The sequence below is a fragment of the Silurus aristotelis genome, assembly GCF_946808225.1.
Source record: "Silurus aristotelis genome assembly, chromosome: 1".
Lineage (NCBI taxonomy): Eukaryota > Metazoa > Chordata > Actinopteri > Siluriformes > Siluridae > Silurus > Silurus aristotelis.
In genome coordinates, this window is record NC_139574.1 from 32,548,438 (window position 1) to 32,568,095 (window position 19,658).

At 41.3% G+C, this 19,658-nt stretch overlaps 1 protein-coding gene and 1 long non-coding RNA gene across 3 annotated transcripts in view; both read right to left on the reverse strand.

Moving 5' to 3' along the window:
- The window catches only part of cicb (capicua transcriptional repressor b), a 347,812-nt gene that overhangs the window by 83,151 nt on the left and 245,003 nt on the right, over nt 1-19,658 (reverse strand). The gene's annotated exons all lie outside the window — the stretch shown is intronic.
- LOC310732977 lies at nt 14,406-14,977 on the reverse strand. The gene is made up of 3 exons (XR_014535598.1): nt 14,742-14,977; nt 14,570-14,663; nt 14,406-14,489 (listed from the first exon to the last, which is right to left on the reverse strand). It is a non-coding gene; the product is annotated as an uncharacterized lncRNA (long non-coding RNA).

The following is a 19,658-nucleotide window of genomic DNA, read 5'->3' on the forward strand; positions in this document are numbered from 1 at the left end:
CCCGAGGGCCATCGTGTTGCTTTTAGTTTTCCGGGCTCCTGGGGAACCCAATTTAGATAGGACCACCCCCCACACTCCCCCACACCACATCCTATGCGGGTGGACATTTTTGTCCGCTAAGAGCACTTAAGGTTGTCTCTTCGCGTTTTTCGAAAAAAAAAATTTACAAAGTTAATCTAAGTCCCATATCGGCGACGAAGGTTCGGGCTCCGAGAGCTATTTGTGTCACGGTGCCTATGGAGAGCCCCTGAATCGTGGATACAGGACTTAGAGGTTTGGCCTTAGAGCTGACGGTCCTGAGGGCCCTCGTGTTGCTGTCAAAAGGCAAAAGTTTTCCGGGCTACGATTCCGCCTCTTTTACTTTTTATTTAATTTAATTTTTTATTTTTATTTTGTGGTCTCAAGCATTTTGTAACACTATATTCTACCAGCCATATTTGTTTTTGTTTTTTACCAGCAAGATTTAGTTTTTTTATGCGAAAGTTTTCCCGAAATATATAAACACAAACACCAGCTGAAGTTCTGTGACGTAAACAAAGGAATAAACATCTAAATTACAACACTATTGTTTGGTTGGAGTAAAAATGCTTTACAGCATGTTGTTTACTGGACCCTTATCTTTCCTAATAAACCGGGATTAGCAGCATTGAATGTGTTTGTGACTCGTTATTACAATAATATGCATGTTGTTGTTGTGTACTGCTTACACTCATTCAGCAAATACATTTGTTATACATTTTCCATTAAAAACAGTGATCTGAAATGGCTGCTTGAGGCTTAGAGCTTTAGAATGATGTATAGTTAGTCATGGTTACTATTTTCCCTTGTTATTTAATCTATTTCTAAACATTAACAACTGAGAACAATGGGATATCGGTTGCGCTCACGCAACAACGAAGCCTATAAGGTTTTAACCAAAAAAAGTCTCCAAAGTTCACTACTGCAAATCAACCCCAAACCATTAACCCTAACAGGAACTCTAACCCCTAACACAAAAACCTTACCCTAACCCTAACCCCAACACCAACCCTAAGGCTAACGCTAACCCAAACCCTAAACCCAACACTAACCCTAATCATAACCCCAACCCTAAACACTAACACATTAACATAACCCTAACCCCAACACTAACCCTAAATCATAATCCTAACCGCTAACCTTAACCCCAACTCAAAATCCTAACCCTAACCCTAACCCTAAATCATATATCATAACCTTGTGCTCCAGAACATCTGATCACATGCACATTATCAATTTGTGCTGTTTATATCATGAACAGCAGCTACGCTAATTTCTCTCCACTGCTTCTCTTTCTCTCCCCATCCCGAGGCATCCTGAGGTTTGGCCAGCTCCAGTCACATCCCACCTCATGAAGATTATGGACCTTTAAAGAAGTAGATGCCGAACTCGCAAACATCCCTTACCATCTAGAGACGTACCAGTGCCAATTGGATCCCACTTAATGTGTGGAGTTTTGACATTGGACCTCCTGGAGTGTTTAAAGGCTCTGGCATGGAGAAGCTGGTGTTGGATCTGTGATGATCACAAATGTTGAGCTATTTTATGAGTTGCTCAGTAGCTCCTAGTTTTATAACCATAATGACTGTATAAGACTGTAGAAAGAACATTACTTATAATCACACACTTCAGTGCTCATATTAGTTCTCTCTCTTGAGTGTTCTGTATTGAAAGGTTTATGATCACACTCTAGATGTCACCCAAATGACGATGGGTTCCCCCTTTGAGTCTGGTTCCTCTCAAGGTTTCTTCCTCATAACATCTAAGGGAGTTTTTCCTTGCCACAGTTACCACGGCTTGCTCAGCAGGGAAAAATGCACACCAATCACCCTGACTGTTGATTTCTGTAAAGCTGCTTTGAGACAATGTCTGTTGTGAAAAGCGCTATAGAAATAAACTTGACTTGACTTGACTAACCCTAAACCCTAACCCTATCTGCTAACCTTAACCCCAGCCCTAAATCCTAATCTTAACATTAAATCCTAACCCTAACCACTAACCTTAACTCCAAACCTAACACTGACCTCTAACCCTAAAATATAAACGTAACCCTAACACATAAACCTAACCCTAACCTTAACCCTAGCCCTAACACTAACGCAAACCCCAACACTAACCCTGAGGCTATCCCTAACCCCTTATCCCTTACACATAAACCTAACCCTAACCACAAACCTAACCCCAACCCTAAAACTAACCATAAACCTAACCCTAATTCCAAACCTAACCCTAGCCCCAAACCTAACCATAACCATAACCCTAATTTAAAATGAGAGTATGCGTACCTAAAATTCTAGTATGCATACTTAAAATTCTAGTATGCAAACTTAAATTTCTATATACTAGCATTAGAAAAATTGGGTAAATAAAATTTGGTAATTGAAAATGTCTTTTCAAAAGATTGCTTTATTATTTTGTCTTTTGTGTGAACGACTTGTTTGGATTTCACCACAACTCTATCCCTAACCATAGCCCTAATACGGATGGGAATCCCTCAAGGTCATGGTCCTATAGGCCAACTCGCAATAGTCTGTGCCCCTGAGAAAAAAAGCAGAGATGATTTGGAATCAGAAACTAAGTACTATTTATCCCCAAAGCCTAAATGAGAGGTGAATACAGCTGTAAGATATCCTTGATCACTAGTCCTAGATTAGGTTGACCCAGAACACTCAATTCTTGTCTTTATTCTCTTTTCATACGCTTACGCTGTAAAAAAAACCCCAAACTGTTGCCTTTTGGTATGGCTAATCCGTGTTTTGTTGCTTCTGCTAAACGAATAACATGACCAGATGTGGAGTTATTCATGACCAGATGTACAGTTTTTACTCACCTCTAAGTTGGAGGTCCTGGGACTCAGCCAGCCGCTGTGTCATTGGATCTCTAACTTTCTGACAGACCACCAGCCATACGGGTGGGCAAACACACTTCATCCACCCTCACCTCAGCACTGGAGCTCCCCAGGGTTGTGTTCTGAGCCCCCTGCTGTACTCACTGTACACATATGACTGTGTGGCCACTTTCAACTCCACCACCATCATCAAGTTTGCTGACGACACCGTTGTGGTGGGCCTGATCTCCAACAACGACGAGACGGCCTACCTACAGGAGGTTAAAAACCTGGAGAGATGGTGCCAGGAGAACAACCTTCTCCTGAACGTCAGCAAGACTAAGGAGTTGATTGTGGACTTCAGCACAAAGCAGGAGTGGTCATACCAACCGCTAAACATCAGCAGGACCCCAGTATAGAGAGTGGGCAGTTTCCAGTACCTAGGTGTTCACATCACACAGGACCTGTCTTGGTCCTGTCGCACCAACACCCTGGTAAAGAAGGCCCGGCAGCGTCTGTACCATCTGAGACGCTTAAGGGACTTTAAACTTCCCTCTCAGGTGCTAAAGACTTTCTACACCTGCACCATTGAGAACGTTCTGACGGGTAGCATCACTTCCTGGTTCGGCAACAGCACCATGCAGGACAGACGAGCCCTCCAGAAGGTGATGTGTTCAGCTGAACGTACCATCCACACCGAGCTCCTTAACCTGCGGGACATCTACAGCACGTGGTGCCGGACTAGGGCCAGGAAGATTATGAAGGACCTCAGCCATCCCAACAATGGACTCTTTTTTGCGTTCAGGGAAACGCTTCCGCTTTCTGAAAGCGAACACAAAGAGAATGAGGAGGAGCTTCTTCCCGCAGGCCATTCGGAGTTTAAACCAGGAAACACCCAGGATCTGAAAACTGGCCCACTCTCTCCATCATCACACTTCTTTGTACATATCTCACCTTTCGCACCACAACACTTTAAACTCTGGACTCACAGAGCACAGTGCACTTTATATTTTATACCACACCATACCGCACACAGACACTTTACACCACACCATTCTGCACACAGACACTTCATGGACATTTTACACCACACCATACCACACACCGACACTTTATGGACACTTTAAACCACACCAGACTGCACACGGACACTGTATGGACAATCTAAACCACCTTCAATTGTTTATTGTTTACTGTTGTTTACTGTTTCACTGCTTACTGCCATAAGCATTTTTTGTATATACATCCCTTTCTCTCATATATCTTTATATCCTTATATATTCTTAGATTTTATTTTATATAGTTTTTATACTTTATTTATCTGCCTTCTTTTTTTTTGTATTATTTTTCTCCCCATCCTATTCCCTCATGCCGAACCGTCCTAATAAGCATTTCACTGCATGTCGTACCCTGTATGTATGTGACCAATAAAATTTGATTTGATTTGATTTGATTTGAGTTATTATCGTCAACCGTTTTTATGTTCTCACAATATGTTAATATGCATTTTGTTGTCATTAGTAGTTATAGTAATTTTGTTGTATGCTTTTAGAATAACCTTTTTGTATGCTTCTGTTGACCATACCCTGAACTTTTTTTTTGTGGCATGTGTTATTTTGCTCGTACACACACAGTGGTTCCTGAATTTCTGTTTTAGGCTTATCTTTTGCAGGCTCAACATAACCTTGTGGAGTTGTCTCTTCTAACTTTCCCTTTTGTTCACACACACACTCACACACACCTGGCAGCCCACCCCATTTCTTTCCTTCTCTTTGGAAGTATATCTTCATGTGTGAGACAATAAACCTAACCCTAACTAAAACCTAACCCTACCTCTTACTCTAAACTCTAACCCTTACCCTAAACCACAACCCTAACCCCTTTCCCCAAAACCCAACCCTAACCAAAACCTAACCCTAAACCCAAACCTTAACCCTAACCCCAAATCCTTACCCTAACCCTAGACCTAACCCTAGGAAAAAAGAGAAAGCATTGCAGGCAAAAGAAAAAAAAGGGCAAATGTACTGTACTTACAGTGCCCAAGCTGTACTCACACTCACACTACCCAAACTGTACTCACAATTACACTACCCGATCTGCATCAAACTATTCAATCTGCACTCACACTACCTGATCTGTACTCACACCACTACAGATGTGGTATGAGTGCTTAGTGACTTGGAGTAGGCCAGTGCACAACACTAACACTACCCGATCTGTACTGACACGACCCAATCCTTACTGACACTACACCATCACACACACACACACACACACACACACACACACACACACACACACACACACACACAGGTCATCTCACACAGGTAATTACACTACCTGCTCTGGACCTACAGTGCCCAATCTGTACTTACACTCACACCACCCGATATGTACTCACACTCACACTACCCGATCTGCATCACACCGTCCGATCTGCACTCACACTCACACTACCCAATCTGCATTACATTACCCAATCTGTACTCACACTTCCCGATCTGTACTCACACTCACTACCCGATCCAACCCTAACTCTGCACTGACCCTCACACTACCTGATCTGTAATCACACTCACTACCTGATCTAACCCTAACCACAACCCTGCACTGACACTCACACTACCCGGTCTGCACCCACACTCACATTACCCGATCTGCGCCACACTACCCGATCTGTGTCAAACTGCCCGATCTGCGTTGCATTAACCGGTCTGTGACACACTATTCAATCTGTGTTACACTACCCGATCTGTACTGACACGACCCAATCTTTACTGCCACTACTGACAGTCACACATAGGTAATTACAATTCCCGATCTGTACTCACAGTGCCCAATCTGTACTCACACTCACACTATCCGATCTGTATTTAGACTACCCAATCTGCATCACACTACCCGATCTAAATTCACACTCACAATACCCGAGCTAACCCTAACCCTGCACTGACACTCACACTACCCGATCTGCACTTACACTACCAGATCTAACCATAACCCTAACCTTTAACCATAACCCTAACCTCTAACCCTAACCCTATCCCTAATCGCTATCCCTAACCCCTAAATCTTTACCCTGAATTCTAACCCTAACGGCTAACCTCAAGCCCACCCCTATCCCTAACCCCGGCACTAAAACCTAACCCTAAGCCCTAACACTAGACCCAACACCTAACCCTAACCCTAACACATAAACCTATCCCCAACCCTAACACTGATCCAAAATACGTCTCCAAAATTCCCTACTGCAATACAACCCCAAACCCATAAGACTAATCGCTATCCCTGACCCTATACCTTACCTCAAACCCAACACCTAACCCTAAATCCTAAGTCCTACAATTTGATTTGTATTTTTGGAAAGAAATCCTCACAAATCCAACATGTGTCTTAGTGTTGAGGACTGGTGCATCTTTGAGCCTATGTTCAATATGAGTCAAATACTCAAGTACTTCTAAAATCAGATACTCTAATAAGACTTTTACTCAAGTCATATTGGAATTGGTAACTTGAATTGGTGACTTAAACTGGTAATGGAGAAAGGTCAGCAGTAAGGTATCTATATTATTACTCAAGAAGGATTTTCTGCTACTCGTTACACCCCTGGTTGTGGTGAAGTTGGTTTCATTTAGCTACAATCCAGACAAAATTACATGGTGTTGAAGCATGGAATGGTATACATGTTGGTTCCTTTCACCCAAAATAAAAACAACCCCAAACCATTAACCTTAACCGTAACCCTAAACCATAACCACTAATTCTTAACCTAACCAGAACCCTAACCCTAGACTACAACTCCTAACCCTAACCTCTAACCCTATCCATAACCTCAACCCTTAAACCTAACCGTAAGCCCTAACCCTAAACCCTAAAGCCTAACCCTAAACCTACACCCTAACCGCTAACCTTAACCCTAACCGTAAAACTTAACCCTAATTTCTATTCCTATACCCAACCCCAAAACCTAACCCTAATTCTTATCCCTAACCCTGAACCTAACCCTAAACCCAAAACCTAACCCTAAATCCTAACCCTAACCGCTAACCTTAACCTCAACCCTAAACCCTAACCCTATCTGCTAACCTTAACCCTCACCGAACCATAACCCTAAACCATAACCCTAAATCCTAAACCAACCCTAAATCCTAACCCTAACCGCTAACCTTAACCCCAACACTAACCCTAACTATAATCCTAAACCCTAACCCTAACTAAAACCTAACCCTAACTTTGCATTGCAGCATTGAGAAAAAAGAGAAAGGCCAAATGCCCACTGCTCAGGGAAAACATAAAAAAACTGAAAAATTTTTTTTTTTTTAAACACACAATAAGATGGCAATTTTCTTGCGACTTATTTCCAGTGGCAGAGATGTGGTGTGAGTGCTTAGTGACTTGGACTAGGTCAGTGCACAACACTCACGTTACTGACACAACCCAATCCTTACTGACACTACTGACACTACACCATCACACACACACACACACACACACACACGTGTGACCGAATGAATGAGGTACAGGTGGTGATTTACACTCCTGACCACCAATCAGTAGCGAGCAGGCACTATTTAGAGCGGGTTGGTTTGAGCCTGGGATGCGTCACGTCCGTATCCTCCCCTTTTGCGGTTGCTATAGCGATTTCAGCCTTCTGCTGCTACCGTTTGGCTTTTGTGATTGTTTTAACTGGTATTTTCTGGCCTACTATGAGGTGGAGCAACATGCAAGTACCAGGGCTGGCTTAAGGATGACGCGGCCGCTCCTTTGAGTCTTGCTTCCCTCAAACTTTTATTAAAGTTTCCGTTGTTTTTCTTTTTAAGAGGTGTATATGGTGAACCATATTGTGCTTCGGTGACCGTCCATCGTATTACGGTGGAATTGTGACCTGAATTTGCTTTTTCATTCATTTTGGTTTGAGATTTATTTTGGTTTTGTTTTTTTTCAGGAGCTGGGGTCCCACGGGTGAAAGGTCTTTGGTGGTGCCATTTCGACGTTTGCCGTGCGACATTTTTGGGTGCTTTGAGTTCACGGTGAGGTGTGTGTGTGTGTGTGGAAGTGTGCTTTTTGATAATTAGCGCTGATCACTCCGGTGGGTAACCCCAGCCCTGTATTTAATGATTCTATTTTGTTTTGTTTATTTGGAAGTTGTGTAAATTGGTTGTTTAGTATTTTGTGTCTGATTGTTTATTTTTGTTATTTGTGTAATTGTCACCGGACCGTTTTTACCAGTGAGAACATTTTCTTTTCGTTTTATTTTAAATCCAAGTTTTCAATAAATCTTGTATGTTTTATACGATGCCCACGTTTCCCAAACTGGACCTACAGTGCCCAACCTGTACTCACACTCACACTACCCGATCTGTACTCCCACTTCCCGATCTGCACTGACACTCACACTAGCCAATCTGTACTTACACTTCTCGATCTGTAATTACACATTTACATTTACATTTGCGGCATTTAGCAGACGCCCTTATCCAGAGCAACGTACAAAAGTTCTTTGAGTCTCTTGCAATGAATACATCTACACTGGTACGCAAGATTACAATCTTAATATAAATATAACTCTTGACTTCTACAAAGCAAACTTGGAAAGTGCTAATTTAAGTGTTTTAGGTAGGTCTTCAATCGTCGCTTGAATATAGTCAGGGACTCCACTGTACGGACATCTAGGGGAAGTTCATTCCACCACCTTGGTGCCAGAACAGAGAAGAGCCTTGAAGTATACTTACCTCTCATTCTGAGAGAAGGTGGTATCAGTCGAGCAGTGCTGGAGGATCTCAGACAGCATGGTGCAGTGCGAGATGTGATGAGGTCTCTAAAGTAAGATGGCACTGGTCCATTTTTGGCCTTGTAGGCAATCATCAGTGTTTTGAATCTAATACGAGCAGCTACTGAAAGCCAGTGAAGGGAGCGCAGCAGTGAGGTGGTGTGGGAGAACTTGGGCAGATTGAACACAAGTCATGCAGCTGCATTTTGGATAATTTGCAGTGGACAAATAGCATTCAAGGGAAGACCTGCCAGCAAAGAGTTGCAGTAGTCGAGTCTTAAAATGACAAGAGACTGAACAAGCACCTGGGCAGCCTGTGTGGACCGAAATGGTTGAATCCTTGGATGTTGTAGAGAAGAAATCGACAGGAGTGAGCCACATTAGAGACATGTAGGAAGAAGGACAGTTCATTGTCCGTAGTTACCCCAAGGTTACGAGCAGTGGCTGAAGGGGGAAGCAGAGAGTCATGAAGTGTTTTTTGGAGATCTTGACCTGAAGATGAATCACCTAGGACGACCAGCAGTTCTGTCTTGTTGGGGTTGAGTTTTAGTTGGTGAGCACTCATCCATAAAGATATGTCTGTCAAGCATGCCAAGATCTGAGCGGAAGCTGTTGTATCTGATGGAGGGAAAGAAAAGATTAGTTACACTTTCTAACTGATCTAACCCTAACCCCAACCCTAACACTAACCCGATCTGCGTCACTACCCGATTTGCGACACACTACCGGATCTGCATCAGTACCCGATCTGCGCCACTACCCGATTTGTGTCACACTACCCGATCTGCGTCACTACCCAATTTGTGTCACACTACCCGATCTGCGTCTCCTAACCCTAAATCTGTACTGACACGACCCAATCCTTACTGCAACTAACCAATCCAAACTGACACTACACCATCACACAAACACACACACACACACACACACACACACACACACACACACACACACACACACACACACACACACACACACACACACACACAGGTCATCTGTACTCACAGTGCCTAATCTGTACTCACACTACCTGATCTGTACTCACACGACCCAATCCTCACTGCCAAAACTGCCACTACCCAATCCATACTGACACTACACCATCACACACACACACACACACACACACACACACACACACACACACACACACACACACACACACACACACACACACACACACACACACACACAGGGTTTATATTGCTATATAATATATTGATAACCCTGTGACATCTTAATTCTTTTTAACATTTATTTGTCAGCAACTTGATCTAAAGTGTTTATGAACATGTTGCCTTTAACAAACATATGGAAAAAAAACATCCATTAAAGGCTTTTTTACCTTTTTCGCTTCATGGAATCAATGCGATTTTTCGCATAAAATTTGATTGCCTCCCAAACTCTCTCTTGAAGTGCTGCTGGGGCTTTTTCAATGCACTCCATGCACTGGACTTTACCAGGAACCTTGCCAAAACTGATGTAGTCTATTAGAGTCTTTTCCACAGCCTGGATCTCCTCTGTAACCACTTTCTCCATGGGTTTTGAGAAGATCCTGAATAAAATAAAAGTAATTAGTAATTGTGATAAAGGTGACTCATAACATAGTTTGCCTCTAGCTTTCCCATAATTCCCTACATTAGCTGACTACATAGCTGCAGAATCTAAGAGTGGAGAGGAAGCATAATTTTTTTCTTGTTTTCAGAGTCTACACAGCAACCACAGAGAAAATTATTATAGCTAAATAAGTGGAAAAATATTTTTTTAACTTTTTTTAACATCCATCAAATAATCTATAACCAACGGTGGTGTTCCTGTTAATCATAACATGGAATTTGGGATTTTTAAAACATCTTTATTTACTCAGGCCTGTTTTACCTTGTGGATCAATCTGGATCTCATCTAGAATCATTCCTTTGAATTGAGATAGTTGTCCTCTCTCCATGGCTGGAAGAACTTTACTTATCTTTGCCAGCTGTAATGTACCTTCAGGTAGCCTGTAGTACTGCCAATGCACCCTGATGTCGTGTCCTAAAAAGTAAGCAAGGTCATTCATTTCATTGTCTTTCAAACTAAGGAGGATAACGCTTCAGGGTGTTCTGCTCCACAGCTTCGAACAATCTGGCAAATAATGTCTGATCATCTAAAGTGACTCAGTGCTTATGGTCTTTTTTCACATCTTCAGCAAAGGGAGGAAGCTGCAGAGATTTCCACTTTGCGTTGCTCAAATTTCGGAGGGCCTGGGATGAGACACACTCACTCTATTTAGTTTAGTTTAGTAGTTTGTTTAGTTGTTTGCCATCTTCTTGAGGTTGTGTAGTGTCTTACACGTATAGTATCTTAAATGTGTAATATCTAAAAGCCTTAACTCATACAATTCTACAAATGGTGAAAGTCCTGGAAAGGCCAAAGTTAATTACTGAACCATCTGGCCAGATGTTTTCCTTTAAGCCAAATGTATGAAAGGCCCATAGTGCTTATCTTATGAGCCGTGACTGGGAAAATGAAACGGATGGTCGTCCTTAAATCAGTATAAGCCGAAGTATAGAATATGATCCAGGATGCATGTCCTCTTGGGAAAAGACCTCTGACCCGTTCTCACTGTATGTTAAGATGAATGGTCTGGGAAAGTTAGCGCTGGTACATTTGAGATATATTAAATCTGGACAAAGACAGGTTTCTCTTTAAGATAAACATTATTGCACAGTAGGCTCATATACATCTGTTATACATTAAGAGGCGGACCCAGAGAATGATCAGAATATATAATGAGTGTGCAGCCATGGATCGGGAGTCAGACTTTGAATCAGAGCGTGCTGACTCCAGGCTTGACCGGAAGGCCTGTAAAGATGCTATATTTCTGTGCTGAATAAAAATCATTATTTACACGAAATAACTGCGTCTACGGAGATTCCTTCCAACCGACAGCTACACTCCATCAAGACGACGAAATACACAACAGTTGTGCCCAAGCTTCAGTGCTAAATGTGGCGTTGTGGACTCGTAATTTGTACCGACTACGCCAAATGTGGCGATGCCAACTTGTAATTTGTACCGGCTATGCCAACTGCGGCGTTACCAACTAATAATTTGTACCGACTACGCCACCCGGGGGCTATCTCCGGGACTGCCCTCAACCTTAAAGCACACAGGTTCCTGACTGGGTCAAGTATTAGACCAGAGTAAAGTAAATAACAAAAAATAACTTTATTTAAAATAAATAACATTTTATTCACTACATCAAATAGTAAAAACAGAAAAGAAGACAAACACTTCAGGGTGGGAGAAGGCCTGATGTCCTAAGCAGAGAGCACACAGGGTCCTAAGCAGAGAGAACACTCACACGTGCACACACACACGCACCACAGCACACCACACCTCACTGTGAACACTGCACTGCAATCAAGTAAGGAACCAACCACCACAAGATGCTAATCTGCTGCCACTGGCCACCCCACTCCTGAAGGCAAAAGAAAAGACAGAAAAGTAATTTAAAACAACTTAAACAAGCATCGCATTACAACAGCCTGGCTCTCGACACAGTCAACAGCCCAAAAACTGCTCGTTACTTGATCCTCACAAAGGCACATGAACAGAGGAAAGGCACTTAACAGATCACAAAAGAAATTAGAAAAATCACTACACTTAAGAAAACAAAAAGAACATTATACCACAAATTCAAACTACTTCATAAAAAGAATAGAAATCAAAAGAAATGGATTCCCATTAAAGTAGGGAAACCTCAACCCGATAAGGTTAGGAGAATAATAAACGAAATAATGAAGCTAATGCAAAAATAAATGATTAAATCACAACACAAAGAATCAGGTAATGACTACCCTGTAACACGCCACTTCTAAATCAGTTACTCACACTACCGTTGGAAATAAGCACCATGCCCCCGGTCCAGCTGATCCTGCAGGTAGTTAAATGCTGCAACAAGAAGCTGTTAGCATACAAGAGCAGCAAAATGTCAATCAGCTGGTGCCAAATGGAAGTAACACGGAGCTCCAGAGAACAGGAACGTAAATTAACAATGTCCAGCTGAACCCAGCAAAGCAGACAACGCAGAGCGAAACAGGCAAAGCAGAGCAGGGATAATGTAGGGTGGAGCAGCTGCAGTCGGAAAAAGCAAACAGTCAAGCCAACATCAAAGCGGTGTAAACGATGCACATAGCGCAGGAAAGCCACCAGAGGTGGCAAAAGTACACACATCCATTACTTAAGTAGAAGTACAGATACTCATGTTTTAAAATACTCGGGTAAAAGTTGAAGTACTGATTATATCTTTTTACTTAAGTGAAAGTAAAGAAGTCTTGGCTCGGACATGTACTTAAGTAAAAAGTAGTTATTACTTCTACCTGTTTTAGCTGTTAACTGGACCTCACATAATATTAATATTAGATAGATAGATAGATAGATAGATAGATAGATAGATAGATAGATAGATAGATAGATAGATAGATAGATAGATAGATAGATAGATAGATAGAACTTTATTGTCATTGCATTGTACAGGTACACAGCAACGAACTGCAGTTTGGCATCTACAAGAAGTGCAAAAAGTAGCAATCGTGCAAATAGTGCAGATAAATATGTAGCATATTTACAGCATGTGATATATATGTAAGCATATGTACAGTAATTAAATATAAAGGCTGTAACAGTGCAGAGATGTGTGGACATCATTAAGAGCCTTTGCTGTTTCCACACGGACAGTTAATGAGGTGATACCGGAGAAAGTGCACCTCTTTAAGTCAAGTCAAGTAGCTTTTATATTTATATATTCATAGACATTTTACAGATTTGAATGATGTATTGTTTTTATCTGTACGATCAATAAAGACAGTCATTTAAGTTCGTGTCGCCATTATGAGGGAAAAACCCACAAAACGCCACCTAGAGGGTTAATTGTGTAAAACATGACGGATTTGGTGTTTGATTTGAGACTTGGCGCAGAAATAAGTTTACTGATTAAAAATATTTTTATCTGGAGTTTATTTATTTATTGTATATCTAAGCAAAGAAGGGACGTCGTGAATAAGTGTATGTTTTGCTGGAGGTTTTAATTTCGCCTCTTTTATATTTAGTTATTTATTTATGTATTTACATTTTTTTATAAAAAGGGTAAAAACAAAAATGCGCACTGAATTGATAGCGTGTTAATAACATCTAGTGCCGTTTAAAATAATTTGAATTTTGACAGCTATATATATATATATATATATATATATATATATATATATATATATATATATATATATATATATATATATATAAATACAAAACGAATTAAAAATGTTGTTACCTAATGAATGTATCCAGGCTGAAGATCCACATATAAAACACAAGCAGAGAAAAGATGATGATCATGAATGTGTCTGTTCTCAGTCATGTTTAATCACTGACTCCCTCTGTCTCATCCACGTTCACCCCAGACTTCTTACTGCCTTCTGCCCTGCTGATTCTTATCTTCGTAAAGAGTGAGAGTCAGGACTTTATACACCAGCGGATTGAAAAAGAAGTGCAGTAACAGGAAATCGGTTGTTCGGCTGAAATCGGCGCGCAATGAAAGGAAAAATTTGATATTTCACCAAATCAGTGGATTAAAAGTAAAGTAACGAGCCTGTTTTGAAAATGTAAGAAGTAAAAAGTATAGATATTTGTGTAAAAATTTAATGAGTAAAAGTAAAAAGTTAAAATAAATAGTGGAGTAAAGTACTGATACCAAAAAAAAAATCTACTTAAGTACAGTAACGAAGTATTTGTATTCCGTTACTTCCCACCTCTGAAAGCCACACAGCAAGCGAAAAGCCCACTATAGCAGCCCACTACAGCAGCCCACTGTAACGTCCCTTGCACATTGACCCGCACCTTAAATAGGGAAAACACACTTTAATCAGCTGATTGTTAAAGCCCATATATCGTTAATAATAACGTCAGCATCAACATACCTGTACGACGACTCACGAGGAACGGATGCAGACGTTTATTAAGCACGTCTTCCTAAACACTTAGCGGCTTCCCCACAAAGCTCCTCAGTCCACCCTTAAATGAAATAATTTCATAAAGACCCAATGTGATAGGCCATAATATTACAAAACATTCACTACCAAAAGCTCCTACCTTGCCACTATCCGCACGTAAACCCGGAAGTACGGCGGCTCGCTCGCGGACAAAGAGCAAACGCACCCACAACACAAACCGAAACAACTTTATAGGCAGGTAAATGAGCATAATCAGCCTCAGCAGACTAGATGACATCAGACCATACTGCTACATTTTACCCCCCATTAGTCATCGTCGTCCCGACGGTGGAGTATTTAAACCCAAGACCCTAATTCCAGGGCCTGAAAAATGCCATGACTGCATTAGCCCCACAAGCTGAAGGTTTTGGAGCACTTACATTTCCAGCTTTTACCGTTTGTGGTAAATGGTGCACATTAGAATGGGTTCAGGCAGGGAGACCTTTCCATGGGTACCAACTCAACATTGGACGTATCTATAAATGCCGGAGGATCATCAGCAAGCACCATCCCCAATGGATCTGGCCTTGCAATTGATGTATATTTCGGGTTGTGCAGAAGTGTAGCTGTTGCTTGGAAGAAATCTCTGTCGACACCGTCTTTCTTGCAAACCAGGTTTATTTACAGAAGGTACAGCATCTTGATACGAGCATCCAGGATTTGCTCGGAGGGGTTCAGAGCCAAACGAACCGTCCTCCCGATCTAACGTCCTGTCTCATCTATATATATTTGAGCCGTTGCTATTGACCGCATCTCAAAACATGCAAGATGTAAGTGAGCTCATTTCTCCAGAATATTTAGCATACGGAACATCCCCACATATGGACACGCAAACATGTCTCGTTGTACAGTCAGCTCGTGGAGAATTTCAGAACTTGCACGCACACCCTTCAACATAAACATTTGGCCCAGACTCTGCTATAAACTCTATGGTCTTTCAACATCACCTTGTAGGGAAAGGATCTGGCCTGCATTCCCGCAATACAGAATAAAGTCGAATTACTACATATTTTCAGATATTACATATTTCAGATACTACATATTTCCCCCCTTAGAGGGCTCTAAAAGCCCTCTATAAACAAAAGAATATAACATACATGTTCATCATTGTTTACAGAGATAATAATTATACTTCCTGTCACATAACCTTAACAATATAATCAATTTATGGAGTGCGAGAGTGAAAAAACCTGTCAGGCAGTCGTTTCTCCTTAAATATCCTTCAAACAATCAAGACAGGAAAACTGCTCTCACGGCCCCTCTGCCCCAGGTGGCCACAAATTGTACTCCAGCCCAATCAAAATTTTAACAGGAAGTAATACATATGCATGTGTTATGCAACAGAAGAAACTTACTATGACTTACTATGATTACTACTAGCATACAAACATTTTCTATCAATGTCACCGGATATACTGCAACACATAAAATCCAATAATAAACATATATATATGTGTGTATGGGGAAATTGTCCATCCGCGGCTGCGTTGATTCTCAGTATGGGGTCGCTGATGTGTAGAATCACAGCATTCCTCGTTCCGAGCCTTCCGACCTCAGATTGTTGTCCATGCTGGAACGTATGTATCTCCCCAATATTGTTTCTTTGGAGAGAAGAAAAGAAAAAAAAACAACCAGTATCGTCTTCTCAGGCAACAAATGAATCATAATATCACATTCCATTCCCCCCTTTCCTCCTAACTCAGTGTTAGTGTTAAAACTGTTTCACACACATTCTTTGTCCATTCAGTGTCTATAGGATATTTACGATGTTAGTCTGTAAGGTAAACAGAGAGTCTTATCTGGGCTCACAAATCTCTGACTGGTATATCCTCTTGTCTAAACAGGAAAACGACTTTAGGTCAGCCTTTTGTGTGTGCGTGTTCGTGTGTGTGGACTGTATTATCCTGTGTGTATAAAAACGTGTCTGCCACCTGCAATAAACGAAGAGAAACATTTTGCCACATTCTGTGTGCGGTGTGATTCTTCCCTGATCAGAAAAGGCATTACGGGTCTCGCAGGTCGTTTGGAAAACTTCTCCAGTCATTTCGTTTTGGGCATGATAAAAATCTAACACTCAGTATAGGAGGAAACTACAAAAAAGTAAGCTATAGTCAAAATATATGAAAAATTATGATATGAACTAATATCAAAATGGATACTTCTCCACCAGTTCACCTTCTAATTCCAGTTCATCTATATCAGTTGTTTGCAATAGTGGCATCTGGGTTCGATCCCCAGTCATCACAACTCCAACCCATCGCAATATCATTGCCTTCGCAAAGGTCAACAACAGCGTACAGAAACAAAACATCACACACAACGATAAGATAACTGCCACAAAAATTTGTATCAGGACTGCACCTACAGGTCCCAATTTGTCCTGCAGCCAAGAATTTGCAGACCATCCAGCTCCTTCTGATGGACCAAATGCATCTCGTATGTTCCGCATTGCCTTTATAACACTAGTCATATTATCAGAAGAATCGGGGCTCAAGGTGTAACAGGCATCACCAGTTAAGTTCAAAGCCACACATAGGCCACCTTGCTTGGCCAATATATAATCTAAAGCCATGTCATGCTTTAGCAATGTCAATCTATGACTCCTTTGAGTATTTGACAGAAAATCAAACCCCCTTATTGTCTCATTGGCGAAACCCTGTAACGTATAAGTGATGTTATCAATATGATCAGCTAAAAATGGCACACTGTACCATGGGAACAGTCCTATACCCCACTTTTCTCCTATACTTATCCTCCAATGATAGGACTCCAAATTATGGAACTGTGCCAATGCTCTTCTCATCCTATTTGTAGAAACAACATTCGACTGATTTCTATCAGGTCCTTCTCCCTTCCGTACAGCAAAAACCTCATATGAAAGTTTCAGCCTTGCCATGTAACAACATCCTATCCATCCATAAGGCAGAAATATATATGCCTTATCACCACAAACCCACCAAATATCTCTAAAATTCCCTACTGTCACATTTCCAGGCAAGTCTTGATTCCTTACCATCAAAGTTTTACTATATTTCTGATGTGGCGCATGAAACTTCACTTCATACAACTTACTAATATTTTTATTATCATGTTGGCCCAAATTCATCAAATAGCTGTCACAATCAGATACTCCCATAAACATCCCCGACCCAGTATACGTTTCATTTGAACAGAAACAACCAGCAGCCCTCACAGGTGTCACTTCCATCAGCTCAGGGACTGCTGTTATTATTTTTTTTTCATGTTGATCCAGTAAATTCACATAAGGTAATTCTTTCAACCATGAACAATCATATTTAGGCCTTAACAGACTACTTGACAAAGCCATTATTATATCCGTCGATGCCTGCTGCTGAAATAACAACCACAATAATGCATAGGACTGATACCTAATAGATAGTGGTTCTGGCACTGTTTCTAAGATTGAAGGACATGTGCCTGGTGATGAAACTTTCACCACACATGGACAATTCAAATTTCTAACTGATCTAACAGAATGAGTTATCTGCTGGAACCACAAGTTCCGACTTGCCCATGGGTCAGCAATCTGTAACACTGATTAATCAAATCCATATGCTTTCCAGTCACTGTTTCTCTTTTGTAAGGCATGATTTTGAGTAGAATCAAAATACTCACTCTTTGTATCTAGTACTTTTTCCTGAGCTGTCTCAGCTGGTTTTACAGCATGCTCTTCCATCATCTGTTCCCCAGCTTCAAAGGTCTCCTCAGTACCATTTACTTTAGGCTCAGTTTTCAACATAGGCTTCTGAGTTACATTTACCACCTCTTTTGACTTTAAGGTCACTATGTCAGGTGCCTGTGTTACATTTACAAATTTCACAGACATCAAAGGCGTCGTCACTGTTGTATCATTATTCTCCTTCACAGTCCTAGATAAAGTAGTAGTAGTCTGGGTTGATGTATTAACATTCTTAGTTGTATCCATAGCTGCAGTGACAAGTTTCATTTGTGTATCATTCTTCCTTGGAGTGGTTACTATAACAAGTTGATCTTGAACCTCGTTAGTATTCGTGACCCTCCCACTGGGTTCCAAATCTTTTATCACAAGTGTCACTTTACGCGTTACATAATCATCCACCCAATAATTAAGAATTGGTACAAATTTAAAGGCTGGTTCTAAATAAGTGCACACATATTCACCTTCATCTTCCCATGTAGCATTACGCAAGACTAGTGAACAATCTGTCTGCATCTTCACCAACTTCATGTCATTATACAAAAAATACTTTCTTTGATCGCGAGGCACAATTTCAAATTCAGATCCTGTCAACAACAGATCTTCACCACGATTATTTCTCCACTTAGGAGGATCAGTACTACCAACATTCCATCTTCCACATCAACAAGGAAGAACAGTCGCTTTTCCTAACTTAACTCTAATAACAACCTTCGGAGGAGAGGGCGTTGTAGCAATCTGTTGGGGAACTATAGTCGCCTGGGCTCTAGTTCTCGTACCGTTTTGGTCTAAACCTTTCTCGAGCTGGTCTTGGACTCCTTCTTTCAACTGTCTCCCTTGATTCTCCTGCAGTTGAGTCACAGTCCTTCTTAACCTGTGATGCTTGTCTCTCGACTGCCACAGGCTCTGCCGTTTTAGGGACCTGCTGGAAATCAATGTCCCCAAATGTTCTTCCCTGTCCGTTAACTGTAACGTCATTTCTGGCATCATCAAAAACATACACAGCATCATTGACATCGTCCACATCACGGATAATCTCCCCTTCTGGGTTTTGACTCTGGTTATTTTCATGCATCTCCTTTTCTGCTGCATGCTCATCCACACTTTCTTCCAACTTTCTTGAACCCTTACCATCTTGACTCTGGGAACACGTGATCTCCTTTTTCGGTGCTTTAACACAATGTGATAAATGATACCACGTTGGAGATCCTTTGACCTGGACCGCTGTTCCAGTACTGCGGACCACTTCGACGTTCGTTATACCACTTCCTTCTAAACACTTTCACAAACACCTTGTCTCCAGGTTGCACTGTGGTACTC